At 34.4% G+C, this 13,672-nt stretch overlaps 1 protein-coding gene across 1 annotated transcript in view; it reads right to left on the bottom strand.

The window, feature by feature from the left end:
- Window positions 1-13,672, bottom strand: part of IL1RAPL1 (interleukin 1 receptor accessory protein like 1) — a 1,418,294-nt gene that overhangs the window by 567,153 nt on the left and 837,469 nt on the right. The window lies entirely within an intron of this gene.

The following is a 13,672-nucleotide window of genomic DNA, read 5'->3' as shown; positions in this document are numbered from 1 at the left end:
TAGTAGCTTGCACCCAAATAAGATATTCTGAGTTTTCTCCACACATAGAAACCATTACATAGTGGTCAATGAATGTTAGTCAATAATTGTATTGATGATAATCAGTGACATCTGACAGACTAGATTAAGATTATAAATATTAAAATTACATTAACTGAAACAAACCAAGTATATTAGTCTGTTCTCATGCTGCTAATAAAGAAATACCTGAGACTGAGTAATTTATAAAGGAAAGAGGTTTAATACACACACAGTTCCATATGGCTGGGATATCATGGCAGAAGATAAAGGAAGAGCAAAGGGGCGTCTTACATGGCAGCAGACAAGAGAGCGTGTGCAGCGGAACTCCCCTTTTATAAACCCATCAGATCTCATAAGACTTATTCACTATCCTGAGAACAGCATGGGAAAGACCCGCCCCCATGATTCAATTACCTCTAACAGGGTCCATCCCACAAGATGTGGGAATTATGGGAGCTATAATTTAAGATGAGATTTGGGTGGGGACATAGCCAAACCATGTCACCAAGGTAAAGATTCAGAAATCAAACCAAATCATGGCAGTAGCCGCTTCAATTTGTACATTCTTTTATAGTCTGGTTTGATGCATCTGCGTTAATTTACCCCTCACCAAAGCACTGTGAGTGATGATTATTCACAGTCTCAACACTAAGAAAACATTTAATGAAGACAGATAACTTAGTTAAGGTCATTGAGCCCAGGCATGGCAGCTCCACCAATGGAACTAAGACAACCCTTAGATGCTTGGTCTTGTGTGTTTCCCTTACACTTTTCCAGGCTGAGATCACATTTCACTTTCAAGAAGAGCACTGTGCAATAGAAATATAAGCCGAACTACATATACAATTAAAAATTTTCTAGCAGCTACATTTAAAAAAGTGAAAAGAGTTAAAATCAATTTTGTAGTATATTTTATTTAACAAAATATTATCACTTCAACACAATATCAATATAAAAAACTGCTAGAGATATTTTGCATTATTTTTGTCATACTAAGTCTTTAAAATCCAGCACATATTTTACATTTGAAATATTTAGCACATATTTTACATTTAAAATATCTCAATCCAGTTTAGCCAAATTTCAGTTGCTCAGTGGACACATGGTGCTTGTGGCTATTATATTGGATGGCCCAGTTGTAGATGTTTTGCCTTTTTCTCTAATTAACTAAAACAAGAATTTTTTTTTTTTTTTTTTTTGATGGAGTCTTGTTCTGTTGCCCAGGCTGAAGCACAGTGATTTGATCTCGGCTCACTGCAACTTCTGCCTCCCGGGTTCAAGCAATTCTCCTGCCTCAGCCTCCCGAGTAGCTAGGACTACACGCGCACACCACCATGCCTGGCTAACTTTTGTATTTTTAGTGGAGACAAGGTTTTGCCATGTTGGCCAGGCTGGTCCTGAACATCTAACCTCTCATGATCCACCCACTTCGGCCTCCCAAAGTTCTGGGATTACAGGTGTGAGCCACTATGCCAGCCATAAACCAATAATTCTATTAAGGGGTATTTATTAAACAGCTTTTTCACTCTCAAAATTGAGTTTGTTAGAATGGATATAAGAGAATTTGAAAATTTGAAGCAGTAGAGTGCAAATAAAGAATGAAATTTCATTAGAAATATTGATAATGATTTGTGTTTGAAAGTATAAATATGTGTCTAAAATGTATTGAATTTTCTCCTTGATAAATATAGATAGTAATGCCTATAAATAATTGTGTACAGTACCTGCCATATGGTTAGCAGTAAAAAAAAAAAAAAAAAGTAGTTGTTTCTTTAATAATGAGGGAAGAATGAATTTAACTGAAAATCTAGAAGTAATACAGCTCTAACACCTGGGGTGGACAGAATGGATGACTGTGTCATTTCTAAGAGGCAAGCAATTCGCTGGATTACACTGGCAGGGTTTTTATAATGAAAACACTCTCAGTACACTTGAAATTCAATGCTGTCAAAGAAAATCAGCAAAAAAATTAAAGACTAGTTCTTGCTGATGAACTATGTCAGGCAACAACAGCAATAGGGGAGCCAGAAAATTGAATCAAATCAAAATGCATATACAACTGGGGCAGAAAGTCCTGCTGACCAATTGCCTTTCTTAGTATTTATGCACTCACACAGGCATCAGAAATACTGGTATTGTTTCAGATTTTTTGAAATGTCACCCATCATTTTAGGCATAGCTAATTTCTACGCTGTATTTATGGATTCTAATACCTGAATCCATAAATGTACCTGAGTACATTTTTAGACATATAATACAGATAGGTATGTATGTATGTATATATGTATGTATTCAATGTCTGACTATGTAGCACGGGCTGGACTCAAACTCAAGTAATCTCCTGCTTCAGCCTCCCAAAGCACCCATATTACAGGTGTGAACCACTGAGCATGGTCTCCTTTTATTTTTATTTTTTCAAAGACCCTGTTGAGGCTCTTCCTGGAGACTGATCAATTCTTCTTGAGCAGCAAATTGGAGACTTTTTTGACCAAGGGACTACCAACCAAAAGGACTGAAGGAAAGAGAGGAGTGGTACTCCAAAGGAAATTGGAGGTATTAAAAGAAGTGAAACATATTCTAGGAAATATAAACAGCAGATGTCTACTACTTCTAAACTTTATGATTTCTTAAAGATTATACAATGTGATTTGATATTCATAAAATTATTATTTGAATTATGTAACTTTTTTGTACTTCAATATCGCTGAATAAAAAGACCCAGAGATTTTTTTTTAAGAACATTCTTGCAAGCTCAACTAATCATTTAAAATGGTATTTCTATTTATTTCATCTAGTTTTTCTCACTGCTTCAGAGCAGCAAATGGAGGTCTAGTTCACCACATTTTCCAGAAATGGATGTTCATCTTTTATTAAATTCAAGAAGTGGGAAATAAAATAATGAATTATTTTCAAGTGCAATTTATGAAATCTAAAATAATATTAGGTACTTGGCAAGCATTGGAAAAAAAATTTTTTTTTTTTTGGAGACGGAGTCTCACTCTGTTGCCCAGGATAGAGTGCAGTGGTGCAATCTTGGCTTACTGCAACCTCTACCTCCCAGTTTCAAGCGATTCTCCTGCCTCAGCCTCCTGAGTAGCTGGGACTACAGGCACCACTACCACATCCCCCTAATTTTTGTATTTTTAGTAGAGACGGGGTTTCACCACATTGACCAGGATGGTCTTGATCTCTTGACCTTGTTATCTGCCTGCCTCAGTCTCCCAAAGTGCTGGGATTACAGGCGTAAGCCACTGCGCCTGGTGAGCACTGGAAAAAGTTTTAAGGGTGAGTAAGTTGAAGTTATGTAGATTAAATGAGTCATTATAAATAAGAATTTAGAACAGATACTGGCATACGGTAAACACTCGTAGGTGTTAACTATTCTAATTATTAATATTTAACTTTTCTTATATTAATGGAAATCATTCATGTTTATGAGGTCTTGTTTTCCCCATGGGAAATGGCCAGAAATAGCACATTCCAACCTTGCTAAGAATATGTTCTAAAATGTATACGTTTTCTGCTCAAGAGTAAAAACATGTTTTTATTCAAACTTACTACACCTTAACAATAAATGTTTATTTGATTCATACATTTTTGAACAACTTATTTAGTATATTAAGATTAAAGAATAAATTAAGGCAATGAGTCTCAGTTGTTTCAGGACAGTTAATGGTAATCACTCATGAAAGAGCTCTTTTGTTTTAGGGATTCCACTCTAAATCAACATTAGATAGCCAAGTTGATTAAATTCAGTTTCACCATATTTATGAGCATTTTTCTCTTTTAATTCAAAAGTGTGAATTAATCTAAATGATATGTGAGTTACAAAAATATGGCAGATATTTACTTATAAAACAGCTACAACTGTAGTATGTATCAATTCATCAAAAATAATATACATGATGGTTTTTGCGTGAATGGATCCTGGAACGTTAGCAAACATACAAAGTAAAGTCTGGAAAGATCTGCCCCTTTTATCAATTTCATCAATTATTGTTAGGCTGTAGTCAGTGAAAGCACACTTTAATCCATGAAGTAATTTAACAAAAACAGTTTTTTTTAAAGGAGAAATAAAATAGACAATTTTTTGAAAGAAATAGGAAAAAAAAAAGAAGCAATCACTCCATCCCCAGGCTAGACCACAAATACACACCTTAATTACATCAATGGCAGAAGAATTAGAAGTCTCAGTTAAATGTATTTCCGTTGAACTTAAAATATAAATCTCTCACAGCGATCAGCAGAGCTAATATGAACACTACAGTGCCTTGCTATTAATTATCCAGTGGAGTAAATCATAGACTGAAGTTCAGGGAATTAACTTTTATTCCCAAATTTGTCACTATGATGTTTTGTGACCTTGATAAAGCCACTTAACCTTTCTTTGCCTCAGCTTCCTCAACCATTAAAAGAGGAGGAAGATGTACCTTTTGAGAGCATAAATTCAGTCTGTGGTTGATTGGGAAGTAGTTTAAATATTCTGCTGTATCAACTGTTAAAAACTTATATAAAGTATTAAAATGCTACCTAAACTATCACATCCTTGTAGCAATCACCTCATTCATTTTGCTTCTTTTCAAGTCAGTTTTCCTTTCTTCACTTCCTCACTCTGCTTTCTGACTCTCACATTTACTCGGGAAAATTTTTTCTGACATAACATTTTAACAAGGTATTCCCTTATCATTACTTAATTCTATGATCTGGCCCTAGAAATTAAATGGTGTTTCAACTGGTCTGTCTCATTTCCAAACTTTCTGATGGAAATATAGTTCTTACTTTGTTTTAAATCTCTCTTTTAAAAATAATAGAAAAATATTTTGGCCCGAAGGGGAAATAAGCATTAAATGGGCAAAAGTGAGTATAATGTAATGTAATCAATACATCTAAAAAATACTTATACAGTGTATATTTCTTTTTTCTTAGACCTAACAAATCCAAAAAATACGTATCATTACCAATATTTGTATTTTTTGTCTACAAAGTTGGCATTTATGATGAGCCAAGTTGATCTAATTTATCTTGGAATCACTAGATTGCTAATGGACCACCTCTGGATACGACGTTTTCCCTATACCCACATTCCCACATATATCTGGCAGAAGGCTAGGGTATAGTCTGGATGTGAGTTAGAGTTTAGTGCAAGGAACCCTAGGATATGGCAATGTATATAAATACAAACTTGAATATTTTCACATTTTTATTTAACAATATGGAAGTACAGAAGATTGTTACACAGTCCAAAACAAAATTTTATGCATACCAAATTACATTTTATAATCTTTAAGAAATCATAATGTGTAGAAGTGGTGGAAAATGGCTTTTTGTGTTCCTTAGAATAATTTTCACTGATTTTGGCACCTCCAACTTTCTTTGGAGTACTTCTCCTCTCCTCCCTTTAGTCAATTCGGTTAGGACAGGCCATGACCCAAATTAGCCTAAACGATCGTTAGTAAATTTGAAAATATACATACGTTTAACAAGCAAATCCTTTCCTAGGTAAAAATCCTACAGAAATGCTTGCTTATATGTTCAAGGAAATATGTAAGTGTTTGTGTGTATATATGTGCGTACATAAGATGGTTAAAAACAATATTACTTACATAAGGAAAAAATTAAAACAAGCCCTAATGTCTATCAAGAAACTGAGATTTTCATATAATGAAATAACATAGCATAAAAATAATGCGTACAGTGCAGATGAATGGAATAACATACATGCATATTTGAAACAAAATTTGGAGTTGAAGAAGCCAGACAGAATACACAACATGTGGGTCCTAATTTATAAGTTTCAAAACCAGGCAAAATGTAGCTATATCACTTTGTCATATACTATCAGCTAATACAACTTTTAAAAACACAAGAAAATAAATACCCCCAAAGTCACATAATGAGGTACCTATCCAGTAGAGGAGAGGAAGGGGTTTATAATCAGAAGGGCATATGGGGGTTTCTGTGGGGCCTATAGTATTCTACTTCTTTGCCTAGTTGAGTTCTTTTGATAGCATGCTAAGCAGCTACGTGTTTACATTTTATACACTTTTTGGTTATATATGTTATTATTAACAGAAATAAGCAAAAATATGTACTGGATTCTGTATTTTTTATTAGGATAAAAATCTCTAACTAAAGAGAGGTGAATAATACATTCCAGAAAAAATATAAAAGCATATTAAACAGCTTTATACAGAGCCCTTTGCATATAACATTTTAAATAATGTCTACATTCAAAACAGACATATCTCCCAATAAAAAATGTAACAAGTTTTGTCAAGAAAGAGAAGTTATTATAGTGTAAGACAGAATCAAGAATAAAACCTATCTTCATACACTGGGATGATATATTAAAAACGAACATAATCATCTCTATAGGAATAGTCAGCACTGTATTCATACCTAAAAGTTCAACCACAGGTAGGCATTTGACTTAACAATATAAGAAAAGTGATGTTATTTGACTTAAATCTCAATACAAATCAGCAATATAACATAGAAAATGAAAAGGTTTATGTAAAACTCGGTAGTATTAGATTTATGCAAATGTAATTGTGGCTTTTGCCATTGCTTTCCATGGCAAAAATCCGCAATGAAATGGCTAAAACCACAATTCTATTTGCACCAACCTAAATATTAATAAAAGTAGAGTGTGAGACGTAGATGGAGGGTATTATTCCTCCACGATTTTTTCTACTTTTCAAGTGTCAAAAGTATTATTTTGCCAATTATAAACACATTTTAAAAGCAACTGATTTAAATTGGATTGTGTCAATCACAGTGAATTCATTCACTCAAGAATGCACATCTGCTGAGTGACAACTATAGGTGAGACATTGTGCTAGATTCTTATTGAGTTTGGGAAATCCAAACTGAAAATGACATTGCCATTTTTGGTTTCAGCTTCTACATGTAAATAGCTCAGAAGCTGTCACTCCATTGCTACACCAAGAAAAAGCTGGAAAAAAAACCTAAAAACTAAATTCTTTTGAGAACTGAGGTTTCAGGGCAAACCACCACCCCAAAATTTGAAGAGCAGGTAAATAAATCCCAGAGAGTCACAGCTGAGATCACTATTACTTACTTGGACCAGAAGCCATTAAAGCAATACATGCATCAGCAATCATCAGAACCAGACTCAGACATGACACAGATGTTGAAATTATCATACAGGGAATTTAAAATAACTATGTTTAATATAGTAAGTGCTCTAATGGGACAAAATAGATCACATGATAGAACAGACGGGTAATATAAGAAGAGAGATTGCAATGCTAAAAAGAATCAAAAGGAAATGCTAGATTTTTTAAAAAACAAACATTGTAACAGAAATGAAGAAGCCCTTTGATGGTCTCATCAGTACACTGGACACCAGTTCAGGAAAGAATGTGTGAGCTTGAAAATACATCAGTAGAACTTTATCAACTGACATGCAAAGAGAAAAATAAATGATAAAAACAGAAAAGAACATCCAAGAACTGTGAGATAATTTCAAAAGGCATGATGTATGTATAATCAGAATATCAAAAGCAGAAGAAAAAAAGAATGGAGCAGAAGAAATATCTGAAGTGATAATGGTTATGGAATTTTCAAAATTGACAGACATCAAACCAGAAATCCAGGAAGCTCAAAAAACACTGAGTAGGATAAATAACAAAATCACTCTATCTAGGCATATCATATTCAATCTACAGGAAAAAAAAAAACAAACAATATTGAAAGAACATAGAGAAAATATCATATCTATAGAGGCACAGAGATAAGTATCAGAGTGAACATCTCATCAAAAATCATGCAAGCAATAAAAGAGTGAAATGGAATATTGAAAATGACAAAAGGAAAAAAGTACCAATCAAAAATTCTATATCCAGGCTGGGTGCGGTGGCCCACGCCTGTAATCCCAGCACTTTGGGAGGCCAAGGTGGGTGGACCACGAGGTCAGGATATCAAGAACATCCTGGACAGCACGGTGAAACCCCGTCTCTACTAAGAATACAAAAATTAGCTGGACGTGGTAGCACGTGCCTGTAATCCCAGCTACTCAGGAGGGTGAGGCAAGAGAATTGTTTGAACCCAGGAGACAGAGGTTGCAGTGAGCCGAGATCACGCCACTGCACTCCATCCTGGGCGACAGAGCAAGACTCCATCTCAAAAACAAAACACAATGAAACAAAACAAAACAAAAGCAAAAAAAAATTTTTTTCTATATCCAGCAAAATTATTTTTCAAAGACGAAAAAGAAATAAAGGCATTCTCTGATAAATGAAAACTAAGGGACATCATCACCACTGGACCTTCATCGCAAGAAATGTCAAAGGAAGTTTTTCAGGCAGAAGAAAAGTGTATGGGATAGAAACTTGGATCTACATAAAGAAGAGTGCCAGAGAAGGAGTAAATGAAGGTAAAATAAGATATTTTATTTCTCATACTCTAAATTGATGTAAAAGATACCTTTGTTTAAAATAACAGTAACAATATATTGGGTGATTATACAATATGGGTAAGTGAAATGAATGAGAGCAATGTCATAAAGGATAGGGGAGAGGAACTGGGAGCACTCTGTAATAAGGTACCTGTACTACATAGTGTTTTTTGAAGGTGGACTGAGATTAGTTTAAAATTGGAATATCCAGGGCTATCACTAAAATACATATCTAAAAAGAAGGAAAATTGATGTAAAAATGGAAGAGATAAAATGCTCAATTAAAAGGAAGGAAGGCAGAAAAGAGTGAAGGAAATGCATAATGCTAAGTGAAAGAAGCCAGTCTGAAAAGGCCAAAAACTGTATGATTTCAATTATATGATATTCTGGAAAAAGCAAAACTATAGTTATGGTGAAAAGATCAGTAGTTTCCAAGGATTCAGGAGGCAGAAAGAAGGGCTGAACATATGAAGCATAGAGTCTTTTTTAAGGCAGTGAAACTATTCTGTTACGTTTTAATTATGAATACATGACACTATGCATTTGTTTAAACTCATAGAACTTCACAGCACAAAGAGAGAACCTTAATGTACGCAAGTTTTAAATATAATTCAGGAGGTCTGAGGATCCTGGGAAATACAGAATATGATAAAACAATCTAACTATATTACAAATATGTGAGATAACCTTACTGAAGCGGGTGAGGGGAAAGGTGCTGACCTTAGCAAATTTGGAAATGAGTGAAGTCTGTAAGGCTAAATGCTAAAACAATTGTACATAAACACAAAACAATCCAATTGATAAAGTTGTTTCCCACATGGGCACAGGTTAAAAAATTGTGATCTCACTATACATTTATATTGGAAGTGAACAATTAAGTAAAAGAATGGCAGATGGTGAGAACCAGTTTTCTAACTACTGGATTGGGAGGTTACACATAAGGTAGGGAAAGAGGCTAAAATGATCCATGCAATAATAAATTAGAGTTGGAAACATCAGTATGAACTCAGGTTTAACTTAGTATAAACACAGGTGGTTACACATATAAATATCTATAGATATGTGTATATGTGTATGTGTTACTACACGTTATTTTTCCATTTTCTGTCGATTAGAAAAGCTTCAAAACAACTATATCCCAGTAGCAAAGAGTACTTTCAACATGAAGGTATTAATTTCTGGTATAATTCTCCAATAAAATCAACGTAGGATCTTTGGAAACTATATATCTGATTTAGGGACTGGGGCAGGAAATATACAAGATGAGCTTAGAGCATCTTAAAGGGCCAGAAAGTAGGCAGGTACTCAAACACACACACACACACACACACACACACACACACACACACACACACACCCCAATATGAGTATGTCGCAGGGACAAAGGAGGCAACTAAAAGACCTCTTAATGACCAAAACTGTAATAATTTGAACAACAAAATAAATAAGGTAATTAGGATTATAAAGCAAAGTATAAAATAACCGAAAGTCCAAACTGGTATAGAGCAATAACTGAATAAGTAGATAAATGTGGGAGAATAGACATATATCTCATGTAGCAGAATACCAAACAAATTATGTGGACATTCTGCTCTCAAAGAGGTGGAACATAATTTCCTACTCCTTTAGCATGGATGGCATATAGTAAGTTCCTTCTAAAAACTACAGTATAAAAATGGGGAAGGGAGTAACTTTACAGTGAAAAAAACCTTCCTAACACTACCTCAGGTGATCAAGATCAACATCAACAGTGATAAGTCAGGCTGATATGACATGTTGTGATTTTACCTCTGTGGTTTTTCTTCCAAGGACCTATCTCGTCTAATCATGAAAAAATCTCAGAAAAATCCCAAATATAGGACATTTGACAAAATGCTCCTCAAAATTGTAAAAGTCATCAAAAAAAAAAAAAAAAAGTAAAACACTCATAACCAAGAGTATTTTAAGGAGACATGACAACTAAATGTTATGTGCTATTCTGGATGGGATCCTGGAACAGAAACAAGGACATCAGGTAAAAAGCATAGAAATCTAAATAAACGATGGACTTTACTGAATAATAATGTGCCAAAATCAGTTCATTAACTCTAACAAATATACCATATTAATATTAGATGTGAATAACAGGGGGAACTGAATACAGGCTATATGGGATGTCTACTATATTTTTTCTGTAAATCTAAAACTGTTCTAAAATCAAATGCTTATTTAAAAAATAAAAGACATTGCCCTTGACTCTAAGTTGCTTACATTCTTATGAAAATACAGGAGTGTCAATAAATAGTTATGATGCAATGAGGTAAGTGCGGCAACAGAGATGCTAAAAGTACTGTGGACGCATGGACTATGTGCCTCAACAAGAGGATAACATTTTAGCTGTGCCTTGAAGAAAGGGTAAGAATCAGGGATGTGACAAAGGAGAAGAAAGAAAAAAAAAAAAAAAAACCTTCCAGAGGGAGAAAACCATGAATAAGAGTTCAGAGGGAGGACACTGGGAGTAAGAACTTCAATGTGGGTAAGGCTAATAAATGATAGAGGTCAGAGATGGTGCTGTAACATCTTTAATTTAAAAGAAAAAAATTGAAAATGTTTCAGGACTTTGAGACCAGTCTGGCCAACGTGGTTAAACCTGGTCTCTACCAAAAATACAAAAATTAGCTGGGTGTGGTGGCATGGGCCTGTAATCCCAGCTACTCGGGAGGCTGAAGCAAGAGAATCTCTTGAACCTGGGAGGCGGAAGTTGCAGTGAGCCGAGATTGCACCACTGCACTCCAGCCTGGGCAACAAGAGTGAAACTCTGTCTCAAAGAAAAACAAAATGATGTTTAAAATACCAAAAGGGCTGGACAGGTTTATAATTCCTTTCACTGTGATCTGTTTTGTTGAACCAGTACTTCACTTAGCTAAGGATATACATTTTCAAAAAGGGAAGGATTGCCCATAAAAGCTCATGATATTGCCTGCACATTTGGCCACTTCCTTCAGCCAGAAATTTCCTTTTTACATATATAATTCCTCTTTTTTTATAAAGTGACATTATAACAAACTTCAAATTCCACTAATTTAATAAATGCCACAAAAAGCAAATAATATCGTGTTTTCCATAATATTTTCATTAAATAAAATATAATGATGTGCAGAAAACTAAGATAAAAAACAGTGATTTCTTATCATTCAGATACTACCCATGTTTGTTGCTTTAACTGAGGGATATAATTTGGGTTTTAAGAATTGCTCTTTAATTTGGCCCCAAAGTAAATGTGCTAGAGTGTCACACCATTTAAAACAATGTTCTACACAAATGTATCTTCCCAATAGACATGTTGTTAATACCTAAAATGCATTTTAGTATATACTGTTCTTAATTCTAGGGCATGTAGCTCTCCATTAAACCAAAATTTCACATCCAGTCAAACTGTTTAATAATTTATTTGCCCAAATCATTGTCTCAGGTAAGGCTACATACGATAGAAGTACTCATGATAACCAGTGGAACGAAAACTTTCATTAAAACTTTAACTATCTTCCTCTTGAATATCAACACTTAATTATTCTTTGATTTTATATAAAGAAAAGAAGATTTTTTGGACAAATGAAGTTTAGGAAAGTACAGTTGCCCTGGAAAACATTTAGGAGATAAAGAGTTCTATTTTTAGTTCCATAAAATAGTCTTATATAAGCTGTTTTACCATTCGGAGCCCAGTGTTCAGTATCCATGATATTGTGCTCCAATTGTCTCATGCTAGGTAGTGGTTTAGAATCCTAGCATTTCTAGAAAGGGGAAAGAAGTGCTTACTGAAGATGACTTCTCTACTCTGAAGAATAAAGACTAGAAGTGCATCCTATTTTCAATTCAGAGTAGACTGCTTTACTTTATATTTTTAAGTTCCTTTGTCTCAATACTACTGGTTGAAAAACCTACTTCAGTAGCAATTAAAGGAAAACATTAAGTAATAGATGAAAAACAAATTTCAAAATTGATTGTATAGAAACTCAAGTATAGCCAGATACCTTAAAGAAATAAATTATTATAAGATGTAGGTGACTACCACAAAACACTTTTCATATACAGGGAAATCTAATTTCAAGTGGATCAATGAACAAATAAAACTCTGTTTAATTTAAAACAGCTAATGTCCTTTTTATGCTTTTCTATGTAAGTTTTACAAGTATGATCATACACAAAAGTCACCAAGAAGAATCTCTCAATAAGAATATGAGAATAGGCCGGGCGCAGTGGCTCAAGCCTGTAATCCCAGCACTTTGGGAGGCCAAGAAGGGCGGATCACGAGGTCAGGAGATCGAGACCATCCTGGCTAACACGGTGAAACCCCGTCTCTACTAAAAAAATACAAAAAAATTGCCGGGCGAGGTGGCGGGTGCCTGTAGTCCCAGCTACTCGGGAGGCTGAGGCAGGAGAATGGCATGAACCCGGGAGGCGGAGCTTGCAGTGAGCTGAGATCCGGCCACTGCACTCCAGCCTGGGCGACAGAGCCAGACTCTGTCTCAAAAAAAAAAAAAAAAAAAAAAAAAAGAATATGAGAATAATGTTTTTAACTTCTGAATGTTGTTCTTATTATACCCTCTTTTCTCATGAAACCACCTTGTAAGAAATGCACTATAAAGAAAAAAAATGTATGAATGCAATTTTTATGTGACAAAAATGATGCACATTTGGATATAATTCTGCATTTTACAAATTTATATCATTCCTATTACCTTACTTCATTTGATCCTTGCAAAAACCCTATGAAATAAGAACAGCACGTTTTATCATCACCATTTTATACATGAGGAAACTAATATGATGCTGGATGTGGAAACTCCACCAACTTATGTGACTAGTGAGTTGTAGATTCATGATTATAGGCAGTGTTCTGAATCTTGTCCTCATGAACTTCCAACTTAGCAACCAGCTATGAAAATGACTCTGTGCATCACGTCTCACATAATTATTCAGTGATTGCACCTGAAGTTATGCTATTTTCAAGTAAACGAGGACACATATATCAGATTTATAGAGTGACAAATAAATAAAAGAGAAAAGTGCCTTTTCTAATTTGGAGTAAGACAGGAAGACAGAGGTAGGTTTTATATATTCTATTTAGCCACTCTAATGCTTATATTTTATGCATTATAAAATATAAGCATAATTTTTGGAAATCATAAACTCATTTTTATTTCAAGTACTTTCAAAAGCTAAAATTTCCCTTTTTTTTTTTTTTTTTTTGAG

The sequence above is a fragment of the Macaca fascicularis genome, chromosome X, assembly GCF_037993035.2.
Source record: "Macaca fascicularis isolate 582-1 chromosome X, T2T-MFA8v1.1".
NCBI classification, from domain to species: Eukaryota; Metazoa; Chordata; class Mammalia; order Primates; family Cercopithecidae; genus Macaca; species Macaca fascicularis.
This window is presented reverse-complemented; position numbering and strand designations above follow the sequence as displayed.